Source organism: Schistocerca serialis, chromosome 8 (assembly GCF_023864345.2).
Source record: "Schistocerca serialis cubense isolate TAMUIC-IGC-003099 chromosome 8, iqSchSeri2.2, whole genome shotgun sequence".
NCBI classification, from domain to species: Eukaryota; Metazoa; Arthropoda; class Insecta; order Orthoptera; family Acrididae; genus Schistocerca; species Schistocerca serialis.
The window spans coordinates 55,751,662-55,774,209 of record NC_064645.1 but is presented as its reverse complement, the minus strand read 5'-3'; positions in this window follow the sequence as shown (position 1 = coordinate 55,774,209).

Sequence of the window (22,548 nt, the reverse complement as noted above, 5' to 3'; positions counted from 1 at the left end):
TTATCTATCTTATTCCTCGTGAGATAAGCCTCTACATCTTTACATTTGTCCTCTAGCCATCCCTGTTTTAGCCATTTTGCACTTCCTGTCGATCTCATTTTTGAGACGTCCGTATTCCTTTTTGCCTGCTTCACTTACTGCATTTTTATATTTTCTCCTTTCATCAATTAAATTCAGTATCTCTTCTGTTACACAAGGATTTCTACTAGCCCTCGTCGTTTTACCTACTTGATCCTCTGCTGCCTTCACTATTTCATTCCACAAAGCTACCCATCCTTCCTCTTCTGTATTTCTTTCCCCCATTCCTGTCAATTGTTCCCTTATGCTCTCCCTGAAACTCTGTACAACCTCTGGTTCTTTCAGTTTATCCAGGTCCCATCTCCTTAAATTCTCACCTTTTTGCAGTTTCTTCAGTTTTATCTACAGTTCATAACCAATAGATTGTGGTCAGAGTCCACATCTGCCCCTGGAAATGTCTTACAGTTTAAAACCTGGTTCCTAAATCTCTGTCTTACCATTATATAATCTATCTGAAACCTTTCAGTATCTCCAGGGTTCTTCCATGTCTACAACCTTCTTTCATGATTCTTGAACCAAATGTTAGCTATGATTAAGTTATGCTCTGTGCAAAATTCTACCAGGCGGCTTCCTCTTTCATTACTTAGCCCCAATCCATATTCACCTATTATGTTTCCTTCTCTTCCTTTCCCTTCTGTCGAATTCCAGTCACCCATGACAATTGAATTTTCGTCTCCCTTCACTACCTGAATAATTTCTTTTAACTCATCATACATTTCATCAATTTCTGCATCATCTGCAGAGCTAGCTGGCATATAAACTTGTACTACTGTAGTAGGCGTGTGCTTTGTGTCTATCTTGGCCACAATAATGCGTTCACTATGCTGTTTGTAGTAGCTTACCCGCACTCCTATTTTTTTATTCATTATTAAACCTACTCCTGCATTACCCCTATTTGATTTTGTATTTATAACCCTGTATTCACCTGACCACAAGTCTTGTTCCTCCTGCCACCGAACTTCACTAATTCTCACTATATCTAACTTTAATCTATCCATTTCCCTTTTTAAATTATCTAACCTACCTGCCTGATTAAGGGATCTGACATTCCACGCTCCGATCCGTAGAACGCCAGTTTTCTTTCTCCTGATAACGACGTCCTCCTGAGTAGTCCCCGCCCGGAGATCCGAATGGGGGACTATTTTACCTCCGGAATATTTTACCCAAGAGGACGCCATCATCATTTAATCATACAGTAAAGTTGCATGCCCTCGGGAAAAATTACGGCTGTAGTTTCCCCTTGCTTTTAGCCGTTCGCAGTACCAGCACAGCAAGGCCGTTTTGGACAATGTTACAAGGCCAGATCAGTCAATCATCCAGACTGTTGCCCCTGCAACAACTGAAAAAGCTGCTGCGCCTCTTCAGGAAGCACACGTTTGTCTGGCCTCTCAACAGATACCCCTCCGTTGTGGTTGCACCTACGGTACGGCTATCTGTGTCGTTGAGGCACGCAAGCCTCCCCACCAACGGCAAGGTCCATGGTTCATGGTCCTTTTTTTTATCATGCAGTCGTAATCGTCTTTCTTCTCTCCCGAAGGTAGCACTGCAGTTATGTGTTACCTTATCCTCTGTTTCTTGTCGTGTTTCTAAGGCGTTAGTGGGTAACATGCGTGTGACACTCGTCCCAGAACCCGTGAGGGGCTGACCTGGCGGCCACGGCAGGCTGGTACGTCCACCACGTCTGCGCTGAGGCTGCTTCTGCCTGTCTGGTGCCACGTGGAGGGGCGGCGCCACAGGGGGGCCCGTCGATCACGGCTCCAGCGAACAGCAGGCGTCCCAGGGGACTGTGGAGGAGGAGAACTCGTGACGGCGCGTTGACGTTGTCCCCGGTGATTCGGCGTTTATAAAAGAAAATCACACGTATGAAAAATAGAAACAAGTTTGTGAGAAATGACTATGTCAAACAATTATTTTCCACTTGCTTTGTTTGAAACGGAATAGCACCAATCGTGGCCGCCTAGAATGGGACAGACTGTGAGATGAGACTTTACATTAAGTGGGTGACGTCTAATTGCTGAACTCATGAGCAGCCGTTGCCTGTCGTGAAAATACTACCAGGCAAGCTGCAGTGCAGCACCTGGCGGAGGGTACTTCTTAACGAAACTTATCCCTACTTTTCCAACTCCTGTCGTGATAGGAGCGCGGAAACATAATTTTTTACCGTGGTTTTAACATACTATGTCGCTATCTTCTCTGTCCGTTTGGTTCAAATTTTGCAGCTCATTTTAAACTAATTTCCCAATGAATTAGAAATCTGAAATTTTAAACACACCTCTGGACTGGATGACAATGCAGTACGAACTCTCTTTCTTGACCGCTGTGTGACGAACGGTACTTTGTTTACTACAGCTACTTCGCGATTAGCTGGGGGCTTCAAACTTCCAGCAGAGATCGGAACTGCGTGAGTGTGTAACGTACACTCCCTTTGTGTCTGGTGTGTGGTGCAGGGTACTTCGTGTAACGCTGCCATCGCACACATTTCTTGCTCCAGCAGCGAATGGCTCACAGCAAGGAAAGACTCTGTGTGACCTCGAATCTTCTAATTTTACATTCCCGGTCTTTCTGCGAGACATTTGTAGGAGCAAGCAATATATTAGTTGGTCAGACGAAGATAAACCAAAGTAAATCTGAAAGTTATCAACTGTCTAACGTCGTAATCTCATCAAAATGGTTAAAATAGATTGGACAAGACCAAAAAACAAACAATAATTATTTAAATGAAGATAGTTTTAACATACGACTATTTAATCCAGACTAAAATGTATAAAATAATTTCTCCTAGCCCCATATAGATTCTTAACCACATTCAGATGCTCCTGAAAATCTGGGATTGTGGATTTTTAATAGGTATTATTATATTTATAGAATTTAAAACTAGAAACGTCAAGCATGTGCAATACATAACTGATGCACGAATCGTTGATATCCTTACTGTTACACTAGTTACCAATTGATGCACGAATAGATCTCATCCTTTCTATTATTTATTGCATGCGCCTCACGTTTTCCGTTTTAAGTCTTACAAGTGTTTTCGCAGCTAATAAAAATTCGAAGTCACAAATTTTCAGGACTATGTGTGTGGGATTAGGAATCAGTACGGCCCCAGAATAATAACCTCTACTTTTTTATCTTATTTATAAACTTGTTGTATAAAAATTCATTCTTACTCAAATGAATGTTCTTTACCTCCGTACATCGTCCATGTCTTAAATTACCCTTGTCGTCCTTGGCAGGATAGGAAATGGAGGAGTGTTTTTACAATCCTTTTAGAAAATTGTTTCTTAAGGGGAGGTTTACTAACTTACGCCCGAAAATAGCACGTTCATTGAGAATATTTTCTCGTGATGTGTTATAGATATCAAAGTCAAATTTGGTCAAAAAGTTTATTTATATTTCCTCTATGAACTGGATTTCTTTCGATCGGAAATGTCGAAGAGCAAAGGTGAATGTGCCGTTGGAACGAAACAAAATTTCAATGTAGACCTCCACGCTCAGTATGTCACAGGTCATCCGGCTCGTCTGAAATCAAAATTGATTTGACGTTAGCGAAGTATATAAGATTCTTTAGGAGTTGTACGTCGCTTACGTTATTTGGACCATAGGAAACAAAATGGCGGCCATTTGAAAAAATACGGTTTTTTCATTGATTTTTCGACTTCCTCGGCCAAGTAAAAATATTTATAGTTGATGGATCTCAATAAAAGTGGTACAACTCCTAGACAATTTAGATAGCTTCGTCGGAAACAAAAAATCATGCCAATCGGTTACAATACCGCGCGATAAAAAAAAGTCATTTCGAGAAAAACGCGTTTGAAGTTTTGACTCCAGATAAATACAATATTATGCAACTTACGTTCAATCTGCTATTCCAGGTCCATAAACTAGTCCTTCCTCTTCCTGATAGAGGTCGTTCTGCTCGATATGGACCATCCTGCGCTGTTCCAGAGTCGCTCGTACGGCCGGTGACAAGCCATTTTCGGCCGCTTGAATCCGGTGGTCGTCCGAATGCTCGGCGAACTGCGTCGAATAGAGTCCCAGGGCGACGTTCATCGTTGTCATGGTCTTCAGAATTGCTGAATACCCTTCGTTGAAGCTGCTCACTGCCAGGAATGTCGGAATCTCCACAGTCTTCGCACCAAATGCAAATGCTTGGGGGCTAACTTCCAAACATACGCGTTCAAACTTTCATTTGAATTCTGTGTGTTTCCTCCCAAGCACCGGTAGAATAACTCGTCCTCTGAAAGGCCCTCGTAGATGGGATGAATCACTTTTTGAACTTCTTCGGAGAGCGGCTGGTCGTGTTGATATTCGTCCAGATGTCCGGTAGCCTCTGCAATGCGCCACTTGCACCAACTAGTTTCCCCAGCCGGACAATTTTGGTGTTGTGGGTGGTCATCCGGCGTACCCTTGTGAAATACGTTGCCCAAATTGCCTTCTCCATCTGTTCCACCGAATTGGAATGCCGCCAGATTGCTAACCCGTAGTACGTCGTAAGCTCCTTGATCACTTTATCAGTTTTAGTCATGGGTAAGCACATAGAATAATTTTTCGCGGGTACAAAGACGAAATTCCCGAAAAAACTGGTGCGTGAGAAAGGCCGATTTCAGGCAGGTGCATTTTTGTTCAATCGCGAATAACAAACATTTCCGTTCCGTATTCGGAAAAACCGTTTCAGGGGTAGATTCTAAACACTTTTATGGATCCAAAAATGCAATTAAAAAAAATCGATTTTTTGAATCAAAAGATAGTAACCCTCCCCTTAAACGTGACGTGAGGTCTCTTTATGTGTATACATAGTAGTCAACCGTGAGTGACGCGTGTACTTGTAAAGGAGGCACGCTGTCGCTTCTAAACACACTTGAGCTCCTGTCATTTGAAGTGAGTTGTGCTTCTAACGACAGCATATATTCAGGTTTTTAATTATAATCACATTGGTGTAAGACTTACATTATGTCCACTGTATGTCCCATTGTAACAGATGCACTTTGCACCCAGCAATATATTAATTTCTTTGCAAGTTACCAGTATTATTGCGGCGTTAGGGCTTTGTTTGTGAACTAGTAACCGACATGTTTCGCATGGAGTGTGATGCAGTTTACAGAGGTGTAGTCAGCAATAACACAGGAGCGAACCTTCCCCCTACCCATCTACCCCCCCCCCCCCCCTCACCCTCATCACCACTCACCAATCATTTCTTTCTGGGTATCAGTTTGAAGAAAACCAGATCATGTAATGGATAGTGAATAGTAGTCGTTAGTCGATTAATATAAAAACTGATTCGTCACCTTTACAAACAAATGATCGTATTACGCTGTTTCTGTCGATATCGTAGCTTAAAAAAGATCTTCATTCAAAATAATTGAATTGCTGAACGCCATAGGTTTAAAAGCTTTGGGAATCTTTGTTGAGTACTGGTGGTGAAAGTTTCGGCATATCATATACCACTTAACTTAGGAGCCAGTATGTTTCTTACCTGTTGCGAACACCGCATTAGTGCTGTAAGGTTTAAAAGCTTTGGGAATCTTTGTTGAGTACTGGTGGTGAAAGTTTCGGCATATCATATACCACTTAACTTAGGAGCCAGTATGTTTCTTACCTGTTGCGAACACCGCATTAGTGCTGTAAGGTGACATGCATTATTTGTACCTGAATTAACCAAGCAATCATTATTCTCAGATCGGTTTCAAGGCGCCAGCAGGTTGATGAATTTCTCTCACGAAGCCAGGCAGAGGCACACCAATAGTTTAGAATGAAATATGAACCAGGTTTCTGTATTTACAATTACACTCCTGGAAATTGAAATAAGAACACCGTGAATTCATTGTCCCAGGAAGGGGAAACTTTATTGACACATTCCTGGGGTCAGATACATCACATGATCACACTGACAGAACCACAGGCACATAGACACAGGCAACAGAGCATGCACAATGTCGGCACTAGTACAGTGTATATCCACCTTTCGGAGCAATGCAGGCTGCTATTCTCCCATGGAGACGATCGTAGAGATGCTGGATGTAGTCCTGTGGAACGGCTTGCCATGCCATTTCCACCTGGCGCCTCAGTTGGACCAGCGTTCGTGCTGGACGTGCAGACCGCGTGAGACGACGCTTCATCCAGTCCCAAACATGCTCAATGGGGGACAGATCCGGAGATCTTGCTGGCCAGGGTAGTTGACTTACACCTTCTAGAGCACGTTGGGTGGCACGGGATACATGCGGACGTGCATTGTCCTGTTGGAACAGCAAGTTCCCTTGCCGGGTAGGAATGATAGAACGATGGGTTCGATGACGGTTTGGATGTACCGTGCACTATTCAGTGTCCCCTCGACGATCACCAGTGGTGTACGGCCAGTGTAGGAGATCGCTCCCCACACCATGATGCCGGGTGTTGGCCCTGTGTGCCTCGGTCGTATGCAGTCCTGATTGTGGCGCTCACCTGCACGGCGCCAAACACGCATACGACCATCATTGGCACCAAGGCAGAAGCGACTCTCATCGCTGAAGACGACACGTCTCCATTCGTCCCTCCATTCACGCCTGTCGCGACACCACTGGAGGCGGGCTGCACGATGTTGGGGCGTGAGCGGAAGACGGCCTAATGGTGTGCGGGACCGTAGCCCAGCTTCATGGAGACGGTTGCGAATGGTCCTCGCCAATACCCCAGGAGCAACAGTGTCCCTAATTCGCTGGGAAGTGGCGGTGCGGTCCCCTACGGCACTGCGTAGGATCCTACGGTCTTGGCGTGCATCCGTGCGTCGCTGCGGTCCGGTCCCAGGTCGACGGGCACGTGCACCTTCCGCCGACCACTGGCGACAACATCGATGTACTGTGGAGACCTCACGCCCCACGTGTTGAGCAATTCGGCGGTACGTCCACCCGGCCTCCCGCATGCCCACTATACGCCCTCGATCAAAGTCCGTCAACTGCACATACGGTTCACGTCCACGCTGTCGCGGCATGCTACCAGTGTTAAAGACTGCGATGGAGCTCCGTATGCCACGGCAAACTGGCTGACACTGACGGCGGTGGTGCACAAATGCTGCACAGCTAGCGCCATTCGACGGCCAACACCACGGTTCCTGGTGTGTCCGCTGTGCCGTGCATGTGATCATTGCTTGTACAGCCCTCTCGCAGTGTCCGGAGCAAGTATGGTGGGTCTGACACACCGGTGTCAATGTGTTCTTTTTTCCATTTCCAGGAGTGTATTTCGTATGTCAAAAAGCCGATGTTGGACTTGATCACGACTTGTTGTAGGCTATGACCACCAGGTGTAGTCACATTCTTTGACGGTAGGTAGCAGGAAGAACAGTACAGAAATGCAGAACGAATTATCCTAATGCTGAACCACGGTCAGTCATGACTTTGACGTCCCATGAAATTGCTGGCCAGAAACATTCGAAAACCTTGGATGTAAATTACATGACTTCCGGGAACTCACTGTTACAGCAGTTCAGTAAGTAACTGGAACACACGCCTATATAGTTGCTAACGATTTGTAAACAGTTTCTATAAACCCAAGTGTGATATTGGGTAATGACCTTAATGAAAGGGAGTGATATCTCCTCTTAAAAGTGCCCGGTGGAGGATAGATAATGAGATACAGAACTGAAGTGCAGCTCATCAGTCGTAACATTGAATGTTTATTAGGTCACACGGAGTGATAAGATGTTTATCACAGAGCATGAAACAGTTGAAGAACGTAAGAACTACATGCCTTGCCTGTAAATGGAGGGAATGTCTGAGACATGGTCTGTGGTTAACTAGGGCTACAAACTTCCCAGTGCTCTTCGAGAAGAGGACTTCATTAGACAGCCAATGGAGAACTGTGGAGTATCATGTACTGCTTAACTTTATTGTTGACATGAATTGTTATGTACAATGGTCAAAACAGTTGTCAGCATTTAGACGGCACAACACAATGCAAAGGTCATTTTTTTAAACCTCCTCATTTTGTCCCATTGCGGCACAGAAGTTCGAAATTTGGCTCAAAGTTGCCTACAACCTTGTTGTGTAATGATGTCAACCTCTGACTCTGCGACGACAAGATGTACACACACGAGAGAGAAAAAAAAAGGTCAGAGTTCAGAAGTTCATGTGAAGCGTAAGGCGGGTTAATGATGCCACATTGCCCTCAGGAGGTAGCATAGAGGGCGTCAGTCGAACCGCCCCTTCCTTGAGACGATTATTTACTCACATTTCGCGATCAAAGACGACAGTTGGCAGTGCGATGAACAACACGACGACATTCCTGACAATCTTAGACACTGCTGACTCCCCCCAATGCTTCAACCCTTCTCTAAGGACCCCACTGCACGAGGTCTGATCCCTCTGGAGTGGAGCGCGACAATAAATTTTGGTCTAGTGTACAGAGCGGAACCTCCAGCGAGCGTTCTAAGCCATTCAACGAAATCTGAACGTGATCCAAAGCAGCAAAAGGTGGTTATGCTTTTTCAGCCCTCCGTTGGCATGATCGTGGGGAGCTGCAACGCTGATCTGTGTACAAACAAAACGGCAAAGGGTCCCTCTAAGAGCCCCCCCCCCCTCCCCTACTTCGGTAATACCCTCTGTGCTACCCACGCACCTTTTATGGACATTTGAAAAATGTCCCCGTATGGAGACAAGGACTCACAGATGACTATGTGACAGTGGGAGAGGCAAATTTACTTGATTTACCTCAGCTGAGTGTCGCTGTATCGCTACACTAGCGCCTGCTGGCTGCATGTGAAAGCTGAGAGGCGTCAGAAGTCAAGTCTACTTTGCCGGTGTGTAGGCATTGATGCCTGCGTGTCTCTGTATAGGAACGTTTCTAACATGTTCAACAACATGTGCAGGCAGCACTGAGGGTGTTTTCACAACTCTGGGGGTGGTGTGTCTTAAAGGGACCCTTTCAATAGAGACAGGAAATTACGTTCTTAGCCAATTATGGCATGTGATGCTTTCAGATGACACATATGCTTTTGTCCTTCCAGAGGTCCAACAATCAGATGCATGTCACGCGCCTTGGTGTCCTAAATCTTGGCTTCGAGTGCTGCTTACATAGTGCGAAGAACGCTGCAACTGAAAGAACAAATGGAAAGAGAACTGTTTAACTATGTGAACAAGAACATTTTAATTTGGGTTTTCACGAAAGCCTCAACGTCCATTACGAAAAATATTTTTATTTTGACATTTAGCTCTCAGTTCGTGATGCTAAAGAGTTAATTGAACCCTCGGACGATTATTAGCTGCTTCTACCGATAGCTCATGTCTATGTAAGGTCTGCTGCAGGTCGATGAAAATAACATGAACATTTCTCTCGTTGCTACTTCACTTAGTACTTTTATTTTCTATTGTCCCAACTCTGCTTCTTTTTGGTGGAAATCTTTTTCTACCTCAGTTTTCTTGATGCTAAGGAGCCGTACTTACCACGTGCGTCTGACTTTGGTAATTTATTGCCACATTGATTTCCCTTCTGAAACAATGCCGACGTCCTTCTGGTTTCAATAATCAACGTAGTTTTTCTTGTACAGAACAGAAACATTCATCTCACAGTCAAAATATTGCTTACTCGGATTTTGTATACGATTTATTGCAGCAAAATAGCCATTACTCGGATTTTATGACCTACTGTAATGGCTGGAGTATTTTGGAATACTGTTCATAAAATCTCTAACATCTTCTCTGCTGTCCTCTGTGTTACAAATATTTACTTCACTTCTCTGATGTAGTTTTGGGGAAGAGTTGTTTCTGTAGAATCTGAATTCTTCTCATATGACTCTGTACACCAAGGGTGTTTAAAAACGCCTTTTGCAAACATCAATTAATATGCCTCTGCTATGTATTTTGACTAGAATGTAACTCCCCTGTTAAAAACGTCATGCTTTCTGTTCCCTCGATACCTGAAATAAATTGAAAGCATTAATTACTCACATGAAAACTGCTTTGTTTAAATTGCTCATTATGATAAATAAGTATGATATTATATTAAAGTACTCTGAGCTCAGCTTTCTTATCTTCTCTTTACTTCAGCCATTTCCATTTGCCCCACAATGTATGCAAATCCCAAAATGCATCAAAAGTGGAGTGTTTATTTTCAGTTTTTTCGAAACATTTCTTTGAGCAATGCACAATTTTCACATGGATTTCGCCTCAATTTTTTTGTGGGTTTATCTGATACAAAAACTCTTCCTTCATTTCTTCTGTTTTTGCACTTGGCTGAAAACCAAGTTTTGACATTTCCATTTCTGTCGCTGTTTTTTGGACATTTAGATGGAGTCACTTCACTTTCTCTGGTTTTTGGAGTAACCTGCAGAAGAAAATCAACATGCCATATTTCACAGCAAGATAAACACAAACCACAAAAAAGTAATCTGGCTATTCAAGTCTCTATTTAAAATATATTAACATTAATTAATAAATATTTTTTCTTAAGTCTATATATTCACACATGTAATACAATTTAGGTCTGATATTGGCTGCACTTGGTTTTCAGCCAAGTGCAAAAACAGAAGAGATTTTACTGAATCTGGATAAAAGTTATACATATTTTTCAATATAAAGTTATAAGTCATTTAAGGTTATTTTCAAACAAGTAAGTAAAAATATACTATAACTGTTCACATTCTGAATCTGATCCAGGGGTTTCACAATTACATGAACTTGCACTATCAGAAACATCAGTTGAAGCATAAGTAATGCTTAAATCTTCATTTTCTTTAGATGGAAAGAAAACCTTCTCCTTAACTCGTGCCATTTTGCACTTGTTTGTGATTATCTCTCTAGAATTTTTGTGAGTGATATGTTACAGCAGACAATAACATTGACTTTTACTTCTTTGACCAACAGATGCCACCAAAAGATATGTATTCAGAGACATATGTTGGTTAAAAACATAACTACTGACAAAACTCTAAATTGTTTGGAATGTGACTTCTGACTATCTCTGGCACAACCCTTCAATTAGAAAATTTTGCATAAATTGAAAACTTCCTCTAGTGGTAGGTACACATATTTATTGTCTGATTAACTTATGGTTGCTTCCCATAATTCCTACAATATACAGGATGAGTCACCTAACATTATCACTGGATATATTTCATAAACCACATCAAATACCGACGAATCGATTCCACAGACCGAACGTGAGGAGAGGGGCTAGTGTAATTGGTTAATACAAACCATAAAAAAATGCACGGAAGTATGTTTTTTAACACAAACCTACGTTTTTTTAAATGGAACCCCATTAGTTTTGTTAGCACATCTGAACGTATAAACAAATACGTAATTAGTGCCATTTGTTGCATTGTAAAATGTTAATTACATCCGGAGATATTGTAACCTAAAGTTGACGCTTGAGTACCACTCCTCCGCTGTTCGATTGTGTGTATTGGAGAGCACCGAATTATGTAGGGATCCAAAGGGAACGGTGATGGACCTTAGGTACAGAAGAGACTGGAACAGCACATTACGTACACATGCTAACACTTTTTTATTGGTCTTTTTCACTGATGCACATGCACATTACCATGAGGGGTGAGGTACACGTACACACGTGGTTTCTGTTTTCAATTACGGAGTGGAATAGTGTGTGTCCCGACATGTCAGGCCAATAGATGTTCAATGTGGTGGCCATCATTTGCTGCACACAATTGCAATCTCTAGCGTGATGAATGTCGTACACACCACAGTACATCTGGTGTAATGCCGCCGCAGGCTGCCACGATATGTTGTTTCATATCCTCTGGGGTTGTAGGCACATCACGGTACACATTCTCCTTTAACATACCCCACAGAAAGAAGTCCAGAGGTGTAAGATCAGGAGAACGTGTTGGCCAATTTATGCATCCTCCATGTCCTATGAAACGCCCGTCGAACATCCTGTCAAGGGTCAGCCTAGTGTTGATTGCGGAATGTGCAGGTGCACCATAATGCTGATACCACATACGTCAAAGCGTTTCCAGTGGGACATTTTCGAGCAACGTTGGCAGATCATTCTGTAGAAACGCGATGTATGTTGCAGCTGCTTGTGCCCCTGCAATGAAGTGAGGACCAATGAGGTGGTCGCCAATGATTCCGCACCATACATTTACAGTCCACGGTCGCTGTCGCTCTACCTGTCTGAGTCAGCGAGGATTGTCCACGGACCAGTAATGCATGTTCCGTAGGTTCACTGCCCCGTGGTTTGTGAAACCCACTTCATTGGTAAACAGGTAGAACTGCAACGCATTCTCTGTTAATTCCCATTGACAGAATTGCACTCGATGATTAAAGTCATCACCATGTAATTGCTGATGTAGCGACACATGAAACGGGTGAAAGTGGTGACAATGCAGTATGTGCATGACACTACTTTGCCTCAGTCCACCGGTTCTCGCAATGTCCTGTGTAGTCATGTGTGGGTTCATGGCAACAACAGCTAACACACCAACTGCACCCGCTTCTCCTGTGACGGGCCTGTTACGGACCCATTTGCGTGCTATGATCATACCTGTTGCATACAGTTGGCGGTAGATGTTTTGCAATGTGCGGCACGTTGGATGCTCTCTGTCAGGGTATCATTCTGCATACACCCTGCGGGCTTCAGCTGCATTTTGTCGACACTCGCCATAGATGAGTATCATCTCCCTCTTTCCAGAGTTCAAATACACCATGGTCACAGTTCCTACAACACTACACTATCACAGACGTCTGGTAACACAGTGTACTACAGTTGGTCTGCGTGCGGAGATGAATGGAGAATAACAATAGCAGCAAGTGCTACATGCGGACACTGCGACAGCTAGACCAAACCACAACAATGCACTACAGCCACACTCGTAAACACAGTCGTCATCGTAAACATGTTCCTGCAGATGCTGCTCGCCGACCGTGGCCCGTGTTTGTTACAACACGCAACTGAACGTCAGAGGTTTCAAGCGTCAACTTTAGGTTACAATATCTCCGGATGTAATTAACATTTTACAATGCAACAAACGGCACTGATTACGTATTTGTTTATATGTTCTGATGTGCTAACAAAACTAACGTGGTTCTACTTAAAAAAAACGTAGGTTTGTGTTAAAAAACATACTTCCGTGCATTTTTGTATGGTTTGTATTAAACAATTACACTAGCCCCTTTCCTCATGTTTGGTCTGTGGAATCAGTTTGTCAGTATTTGATGTGGTTTACGAAATATATCCAGCGGTAACATTAGGTGACTCACCCTGTATACACCAGCATCAGATAGTATGGGGCACAGGTCTTTGTTTCTCATTGTTTGTAATAAATCTTCTGAGATCAGTGAAATCTCACTCCTAGAGCCTATATAAATATACACTTCCCTTCTGAAAATTTTCCCATCTAATATGGATATTGGCAGAATTCCTTCCGTTTCCTCCTCCTCCTCCAACAACCACTCTCGCATAGGTATCTTATGTGTAAAAGCAATGAACATTTCTATACATGGACATATGTCTGTATTGTCATGTCATGGATCATGGCCCCTGTCCCAGGACGTTCCACGTTTTCCATTATCATCGCAAGATAATTCCATTTGATTACCTTGTTATTTGACACAGATCCATTTACAAGTATTGTATTATCCACATAGTTATTGACTGAGTTTGGTACAAACACTTCTTTTTCCTGTACTTTGAATTACTTTGATTATGGTGGTTATGAACATGACAGGTTCTCTTTTCTTTGCAGATCGTTTGGGAAAACGCTTACCCACAGTGTTGTCATTTCCCAAGGTTTCTTCCAGGACATTCTCACTGTCTTCTTTATTCACAGTATCTAGGCCTTCAGTGAAGGTCAGCAAATCACTTGCAGTTGTCCAACCTCTATATCAAATTTCCAATCTCTGTACAAATACTTTCACAATGAGTGATTCTTTGAATAGGTTAACTAAATGTTTACATTGAGTTATATGCCACTCAGTGTATTTCTTCTGCTGCTAGACTCAACCTTCTCTTGTACTCCATTTTCAGTTAGTCCCTGTCGATGTGGGTCCAAATTAGTCCAAGTGCTCTGATAATTAATTACTTTACCAAATTCTCTACTTTATTCCAACACCTCTACTCAGCTTCGTGTATCTGGGATTTGAGTATGTGTACTATTGTACTCATGGGTTGAAAACTCCATTGTTTGTTTCATCTTATGCTTTACTTTTTTAAACTGTACTTTAACCTTCTTCTATACTAAATCCACTGTCTTTCTACTTCAGTTTGTATCTCCTTTGGTAGGTTTAATAATGTCACTTCCATATTTGAAATTTTATCATTTATTTCCTCTTTTGAAGAGTCTACTTTGGTAGCTACCTACCCCCCTCCTCCCCCCGCCCCCCCACCTGTATTCGTTAATTCAACAAAGTTGTATTTAAATTTTTAAAATCCTACTCTTCAGCATTAATAAAAGCCGCTAATACCTCATCTTCTTCACCCAAATTGGCATACAACTTTCTGGCTATCCAAGACCAGTAAAATGCGCTTTCATTCTTCACAGAATGAATTGAGAATATAGCATTTCAAGGCCTCAGTCATGGATTAACTCTGAGGTATATCCTGATCTCACATTGCACCTTCAGCCTCGAAGGTCGCCCAATCTCGGAGCTTTTTTTGCGAGGGTGAGATTGTTAAGGACTCTTTTCTGTGGATTTCCCCTTACATCAACTTTGCATGAACTATGATGCCACAGAGCAGCAGTTATTGCAGACCTCCAGGCACGCTCACAAGCGAATGGGGAAAGTTTGGCTGGTGTCTCGATGTTTGTCATGCATACAGTAGGGGGTCCACTGAACATTTGTAAAGGGTAACTGTAAACCTCCATCCTCAATTTTCACAGTTTCTAATGAGCAGTTTAACAAAAACTGACATTTTTAGTACACAGAATGGGCATATGATTAGTGAGCCTGGACAGTTCATATTCTTAGGCATTCAGATAGATTTGTCATGGGAAGCCCATGTTCAGGATCTTGTTCAAAAACTAAATGCTGTTTCATTTACCATTAGAACAGTTGCTGAAATAAGTGATAGCTCAAGACAGAAAGCAGCCTACTTTACTTATTTTCATTCATTTATGGTATTATTTTTTGGGGTAACTCTTCTAATTCAAAAAGGTTATTTTTGGCTTGGAAACAGGTTGTTTGGGCAGTACATGGTGTAAATTTGTAAACCTCTTGTCAACCCTTGTTCACTACTCTGGGAATTCTGAAAATTCTGACATTGGGCACTCGGTACATATTTTCTTTAATGCTGTTTGTTGTTAACAATATCAGCTTATTCCTAAGAGTAGCAGTTTTCACTCAGTTAATACCAGGCAGAAATCCAATCTGCATTTCGAATGCACCTCTTTGACCTTCGTGCAGAAAGGTGTGCAGCATTCTGGTGCACCCATTTTCAGTAAGTTGCCACAAGAATCCAAAATCTTAACAGTAATCCATGTACTTTCAAGTCAAAACTGCAGAGTTTCCTCCTGGATCACTCTATTCTATCAAGGAACTCTTGGAAGAATTAAAGAAATTGAGCTAATTCCTGTGTTACATGGTTGATTATGTTTATTTATTAAGCCTACAGTTTGTTGTTTATGTAGGATTCATGTAAGTTTTATTTTATCTGTTTTTACTCTTCTGTTACAATTTCATGTACTGACTCATTCCATGATGACGGAGACTTGCTCCTCAATTTGATTCTACAGTACATGACATACAAATAAGTAAACAAAAATTTAGTTGTAAAAAGTACCCCTACATTGTATGTTAATTCATATAAATTATATACCCTTGTAAATCAGATGGTTCTTTTGAAAATAAACACTTTGTAGTCCTATACATAAATTAAAATACACCCCAAGTTTCTATTTTCATTCATGTTGGAGGTTGTCTGATGAAACTGTATTAGAAACTCTTTTTTTGCACATATGGAGAGGACTTGGGCATTTGATGTTGATTTTTTGTAGCTCAAGTGTTTTAATTCTATGCATTCACATTTTCACAAAGGTTATGTCCAGTCAGTCATCATGCATGCTGTGGTAAATTAGTTTTCATAACCCTAATTCAATGGGGAAAGAGAGAAAAGTTAATGGCATACAATTTCTGATCATGTGTCTGGCTGATAATGACATTGTATAAAACAAAAACCTCACTGCAGTTATGCACTAGTTTTCTGAGAGTAACAGTAGTGGGTGATCTGCACTTAAGTTTTTATCATATTGTGCACCATTGGTGGGTATGCTTATGTATGTGGCCGGCCACATTTACCAAATTTTCTTGTAAAGTGTGATTAAAGCAAAAATCTTGTTATGCAAATGGCAAAACTGAAGCCGAGTGTTCACAGGGAAAATGTACCTTATTTGTGAACCATTTGAAACGTTTCACATCATAGTAGGTTGTTGCAAATATAATCTCTGGAACAGTCAATAGCCTGAACCACACCAACTAACAAGAGCTACTACCTGAAAACTAAGGAAAACATGTAACTTTCTGTCATATTTAATGTCATACAAGGAAGACCTCAATGACTGGTATTAATCTAATGAGTCATGGTTTGACCTTAGTGAATATATGAATGCACAGAATTAAAACGCTTGAGCTGCAAAAAATCAACATCAAATGCCCAAGTCCTCTCCATATGTGCAAAAAAAGAGTTTCTAATACAGTTTCATCAGACAACCTCCAACACGAATGAAAATAGAAACTTGGGGTGTATTTTAACTTATGTATAGGACTACAAAGTGTTTATTTTCAAAAGAACCATCTGATTTACAAGGGTATATATTTTACATGAATTAATATACAACGTAGGGTTACTTTTTACAACTAAATTTGTGTTTACTTATTTGTATGTCATGTACTGTAGAATCAAATTGAGGAGCAAGTCTCTGTCATCATGGAATGAGTCAGTACATGAAATTATAACAGAAGAGTAAAAACAGATAAAATAAAACTTATATGAATCCTACACAAACAACAAGCTGTAAGTTTAATAAATAAACATAATCAACAATGTAACACAGGAATTAGCTCAATTTCTTTACCGTAATTCTTCCAGGAGTTCCTTGACAGAATAGAGTGATCCAGGAGGAAACTCCACAGTTTTGACTTGAAAGCACATGGATTATTGTTAAGATTTTGGATTCTTGTGGCAACTTACTGAAAATGGGTGCACCAGAATGCTGCACGCCTTTCTGCACGAAGGTCAAAGAGGTGCATTCGAAATGCAGATTGGATTTCTGCCTGGTATTAACTGAGTGAAAACTGCTACTCTTAGGAATAAGCTGATATTGTTAACAACAAACAGCATTAAAGAAAATATGTACTGAGAGGCCAATGTCAGAATTTTCAGAATTCCCAGAGTAGTGAACAAGGGTTGACAAGAGGTTTACAAATTTACACCATGTACTGCCCAAACAACCTGTTTCCAAGCCAAAAATAACCTTTTTGAATTAGAAGAGTTACCCCAAAAAATAATACCATAAATGAATGAAAATAAGTAAAGTAGGCTGCTTTCTGTCTTGAGCTATCACTTATTTCAGCAACTGTTCTAATGGTAAATGAAACAGCATTTAGTTTTTGAACAAGATCCTGAACATGGGCTTCCCACGACAAATCTATCTGAATGCCTAAGAATATGAACTGTCCAGGCTCACTAATCATATGCCCATTCTGCGTACTAAAAATGTCAGTTTTTGTTAAACTGAGTTAGAAACTGTGAAAATTGAGGATGGAGGTTTACAGTTACCCTTTACAAATGTTCAGTGGACCCCCTACTGTATGCATGACAAACATCGAGACACCAGCCAAACTTTCCCCATTCCCTTGTGAGCGTGCCTGGAGGTCTGCAATAACTGCTGCTCTGTGGCATCATGGTTCATGCAAATTGATGTAAGAGGGAACACACAGACAAGAGTCCTTAACAATCTCACCCTCGCAGAAAATGCTCTGAGATCGGGCGATCTTTGAGGCCGAAGGTGAAATGTGAGATCAGGACATACCTCAGGGTTAATCCATGACTGAGAACTTGAAATGCTGTATTCTCAATGAAAATTGCACTGTATATTGCAACAGGTGGAATAGAGAACACAAAACAGATTTTTTGTTGTGTTATAGCTATGTTGACTCAATGCACATTGGCCGTTGGCAGCTGAATCTAAATCTTTTAAGGGGTCTGTTATATTGTTTTTCTAGTTTAAATTATCAATTTACTTACAACTTTCTAATTTGCTTGTTATTTCTTATATTTTTCTAAGTTTTAAAAATGCACTTGCTTGAGAGACCGCACTTTGGTCCAAAGATTAGTACGATGCAGCTCTCTGCAGTACTCTCTCCTGTGCAAATCTTTCCACCTCTCTGCATCCAATTGAACCTGCTCATTGTTTTCACGTCTTGGATTCCCTGTACAATTTTTAGCCCCCACATTTCCTCCATTACCAGATTATCTATTTCTTGATGCTTCAGAATCTGTTGCAGCAACCTATATGTTCTTTTAGCCCTGCACATAGTGGGTAGTCAGACTGAGTGCAAGTGTTTTTTGGAAGGTTTAGTGAAACTTAAAAGTTTTAATTTCTCACTGTCCTTGTGAACAGCAATCTCACACAGGTTACTGCTGATAGGGGACACACTTCCAAAGCATCACTCATGGAGGGACACCAGGTGATACACACACTTATTTGAAATCAGCTGATATGTTACACAGAGCAGTAACATTAGACATCCAGGCTAGGGGATTAGCAGAGCACTAATCTGACAAACAAGAGCTAGTTATTCAGAGACTATTTGTTTATGTTATGACAAAAAACCAGCGAAGACTTTGAAACTTTTGGCGGTCTCTCAGGCTGTATACTGTCACAAGTGTGTGTTGTGAACAAATGCCATGTTAATTAAGTATAACATGAAGAGGCTAAAACCAGAGCTAGTGATTGATTCATTTGTGTGATAAACCCACAGATTGGTCCTGAAGTGAAAGTGGCCTCTACTGTTTCCTTGCATGAAGCTGTAAGATAAGCCTTGTAGCATCAGGAGGAGAACAATTTGTTTCTACTCCATTGTGAAACAGTAAATTTTTGTTGGCTGAGACACAACGTCATCATCGTGGAATGTCTAATCACTAGCAGGGTAATAGAAGCAAGCAGTTGCCACTTAGGAGGGTTTGTGCAATTTTGCTCTACTGAAATGGCAGTTATGTGAGTATTGAGAGTGAAATCTTTTGCACTCAGTTTTAAAGAAATACGTATGGTTATTCAAACAATTGCAGTCACTGGCACTATACAGCACAAAACCTCATGGGAGATGCTAAGTCTACTGTTCAGAAACTGTACAGACTACCATTTCATCTACAATTTGTTGCTGAAGATACTATTCGACAACAATTGGCTGCACAGATAGCTCACGTCCTGCAAGACCCTGATCATCACCAATTGTCATGGTACCTAGAAAGTCAATCACTGGGATAAAAAACATATCATCTGTGTGTTCATATGTGAGTGGTAAATAAGATGACGACACCTGATACTCACCCTCTTCCCTGTGCTGAAGAATCATTGATTGAACTAGAGAATAGTAGGTGTTTTACCTCCCTTGAAATGCATTCTGGCAACCTCCAAATTCTGATTTTACCACAAGATCAACCAAAGACAGATTTTGTGGTTCCTTCCAGTTTGTACAGGTTTTTACACATACCATTTGGTCTGAGGAATGAGCCTCCCACTTTTCAAAGATTCATTGACTTGCTGCTGAGAGGTTTGAAACCTCTGATATATCTCGTGTACTCAGATGATATAATTTTTTCCAAAACTATTGAGGAACATGTAGGAAGACTAAGAAATGTATTTTCAAGGTTACAGAGTGCACATTTAAGTTTAAAGATGGAGAAAAGTTCTTTTGCACAGTCTCAGTGCAGTACCTAGGACATATTATCGGTTTAAGGTGGGTTAAGCCACACTCAAGGTTGACAGAAGCAACTGAGAATTCCCCAGCTCTCACAAGTGTTAAAGAGTTGCAATCTTGTCTATGCCTAGCAAATTACTGCTGTTATTTTGTAACAATATTATGAAAGGGAATGTTGCTATTCACCATACAGCAGAGATGCTGAGTCACACATAAGCAAAATAAAAACGCTGTCACAAAATGCCCCCCCCCCTCTCCCCCCCCCCCCCCCCCACACACACACATGGTAACACAACTCACACACATGACTACAGTCATGTGTATGTTAGTTGCATTTGTGTGTGTGTGTGTGTGTGTGTGTGTGTGTGTGTGTGTGTGTGGTGTGGTCTTCTTTCAGTCATTTTGTTGTGCCTATCTGCGACTCAGCATCTCTGCTATATGATGAATAGCAACTATTATTTTCATAAAATTGATACTGTTATTTTGTGAAGGACTGTGCTATGGTAGCTAAGCGATTAATAAAGTTGTTGAACAAAGGCACTGTTTTGAATGGGCAGAGGAATGGGAGGCAGCTATAAGGAAATTACAGATTTTTTGACAATTTCATCCCTGGTGATCTATCCGGATTTTGAGAAACCTTTAATCCTTTCTACTGGCACCTCAGATTATGCTGTTGAGACTGCTCTTAATCAGGAATGAGGGAAGACCAATGGGTTATGCTTCAAGGCAGATGAACCCACCAGAAACTAATTACATTATCAGTGAGAAGGAACTGTTAGCAATTACTTTTGGAGTGAGCTATTTTAAATGCTATTTGTATGGGCAAAAATTCACTCTGGTCACTAACCGTGCCTACCTCTTGTGGATGCTGAGTCTAAAGGACCCCAATAGGAATTTAACTCATTTGACATTAAAACTATCAGTCTGAATATGAAGTATGCCACAAATCGGGCTGCTTACACCAGAATGCTGATGCATTAAGCCGTAAAGCTAGGGTAGAATAGATAGATGATGATGTAACAGAAGAACTGAAAGAGGCACAGGAGAGAAATGCATAATGCCACTGATATGCTTCCTTCCCAGATTTTGTTACAGAGGATGGTATTTCATACAGTTAACACAGCCCCCTGGGCAACAGATTAGTAATCTCTAAAGAATTGCAACAGGGAGCAATAAATGAGTGCAATGACAGTATGCATGTCATATCACAACAGACAGAAAGAAACTAATGCTAGGATTGCCAAAAATTACTGGTGAAGAGGCAGACAAATGGATGTTGGGAAGTACATTGACAGAGAAAAATTGCGACACCAAAAAATAATTGCTGTAGATTAATGAAATTTGGGAATACATTTGTGTAGGTAACGTATTTAGGTGATTAACTTTACAAGATCGTAGGTTGATGTAAGTCCAAGATAAGGCAATGACAATGTGAAATGCAGGTATATAAATAACCTGTGTAATTGCCAGGATATTGAATACAAACATGCAAAGAAGCATGTATTGTGTTGCATAGGTGCCAGATGTCAGTTCGTGCAATGGAGTTCATGCCTGTTGCCCTTGGTTAGTCAATGCAGGGATGATTAATGCTGTTTGTGGATGGCACTGGAGTTGCTGTCTGATGACATCCCATTTGTGCTCAATTGGAGACAGATCTGGTGATTGGGCACACCAAGGCTACATGTCAACATTCTGTAGAGCATATTGAGTTACAACAGCTGTTTGTGACCAAGTGTAACCCTAGGAAAACTACTCTGGAATGCTGTTTCTGGATGACAGCACAACATGTTGAATCACCAGACTATCATACAAATTTGCAGTTAGGTTGCATAGGATAACTATGAGAGTGCTCTTGCTGTCATATGAAATCACATGCCAGACAATAACTCCAGGTGTATGTTTGGTGTATCTAGCACACAGCAAGGTGTAACCAATACATGACCATCAATGATACCGAGGCAGAACCAGCTTTCTTCAGAAACACAACTAACCTCTGCTCTGTCCTCCAGTGACTTTCACTTGAGACCACTGATATTGCAAATGGCGGTGGGCTGGGGTCAGTGGAATGCATGCTACAGGGCATCTGGCTTGGAATTGTTGCACAACTCCTTCTTGGTGTTGCATTTTTTTGCTGTAAGTGTATATACAAAACTGCATACCATGCTCTCCAAGGGCACCTCTGTCCAAGACAAAAATTCCCTTACAAACTCTTACAGAAGCTACCAGAACATTTCAAAATATCACTCTGGATATCACTGGGCCCTTTCCCCAGAGCACACAGAATAACAAACACACACTGTCTATTATTGATCACTTCTCACTACCTAGTTCTAGCACCAGTTGCAGATATGACTCAGAAACAGTTTCATGTGCCTTTCATTCATTTAATCCTTCCATATCAAAGTCCTGATGATATCTTGACTGATAAAGGAACTAACATTATGGCAGCTTTGTTTGCACCAGTGCGAAATTACTGAAAATCAAAACATGGTGAATGATGCCCTTTCATCCAGAAGCAATGGTCATCTTTAACATGTCTACTATAGCTCAAATGCTGTCTTACAGCATTAACAAATCACATGGTGATTGGGATAGGTATATTGATAATGTAGGTTATCTGTATAATAGT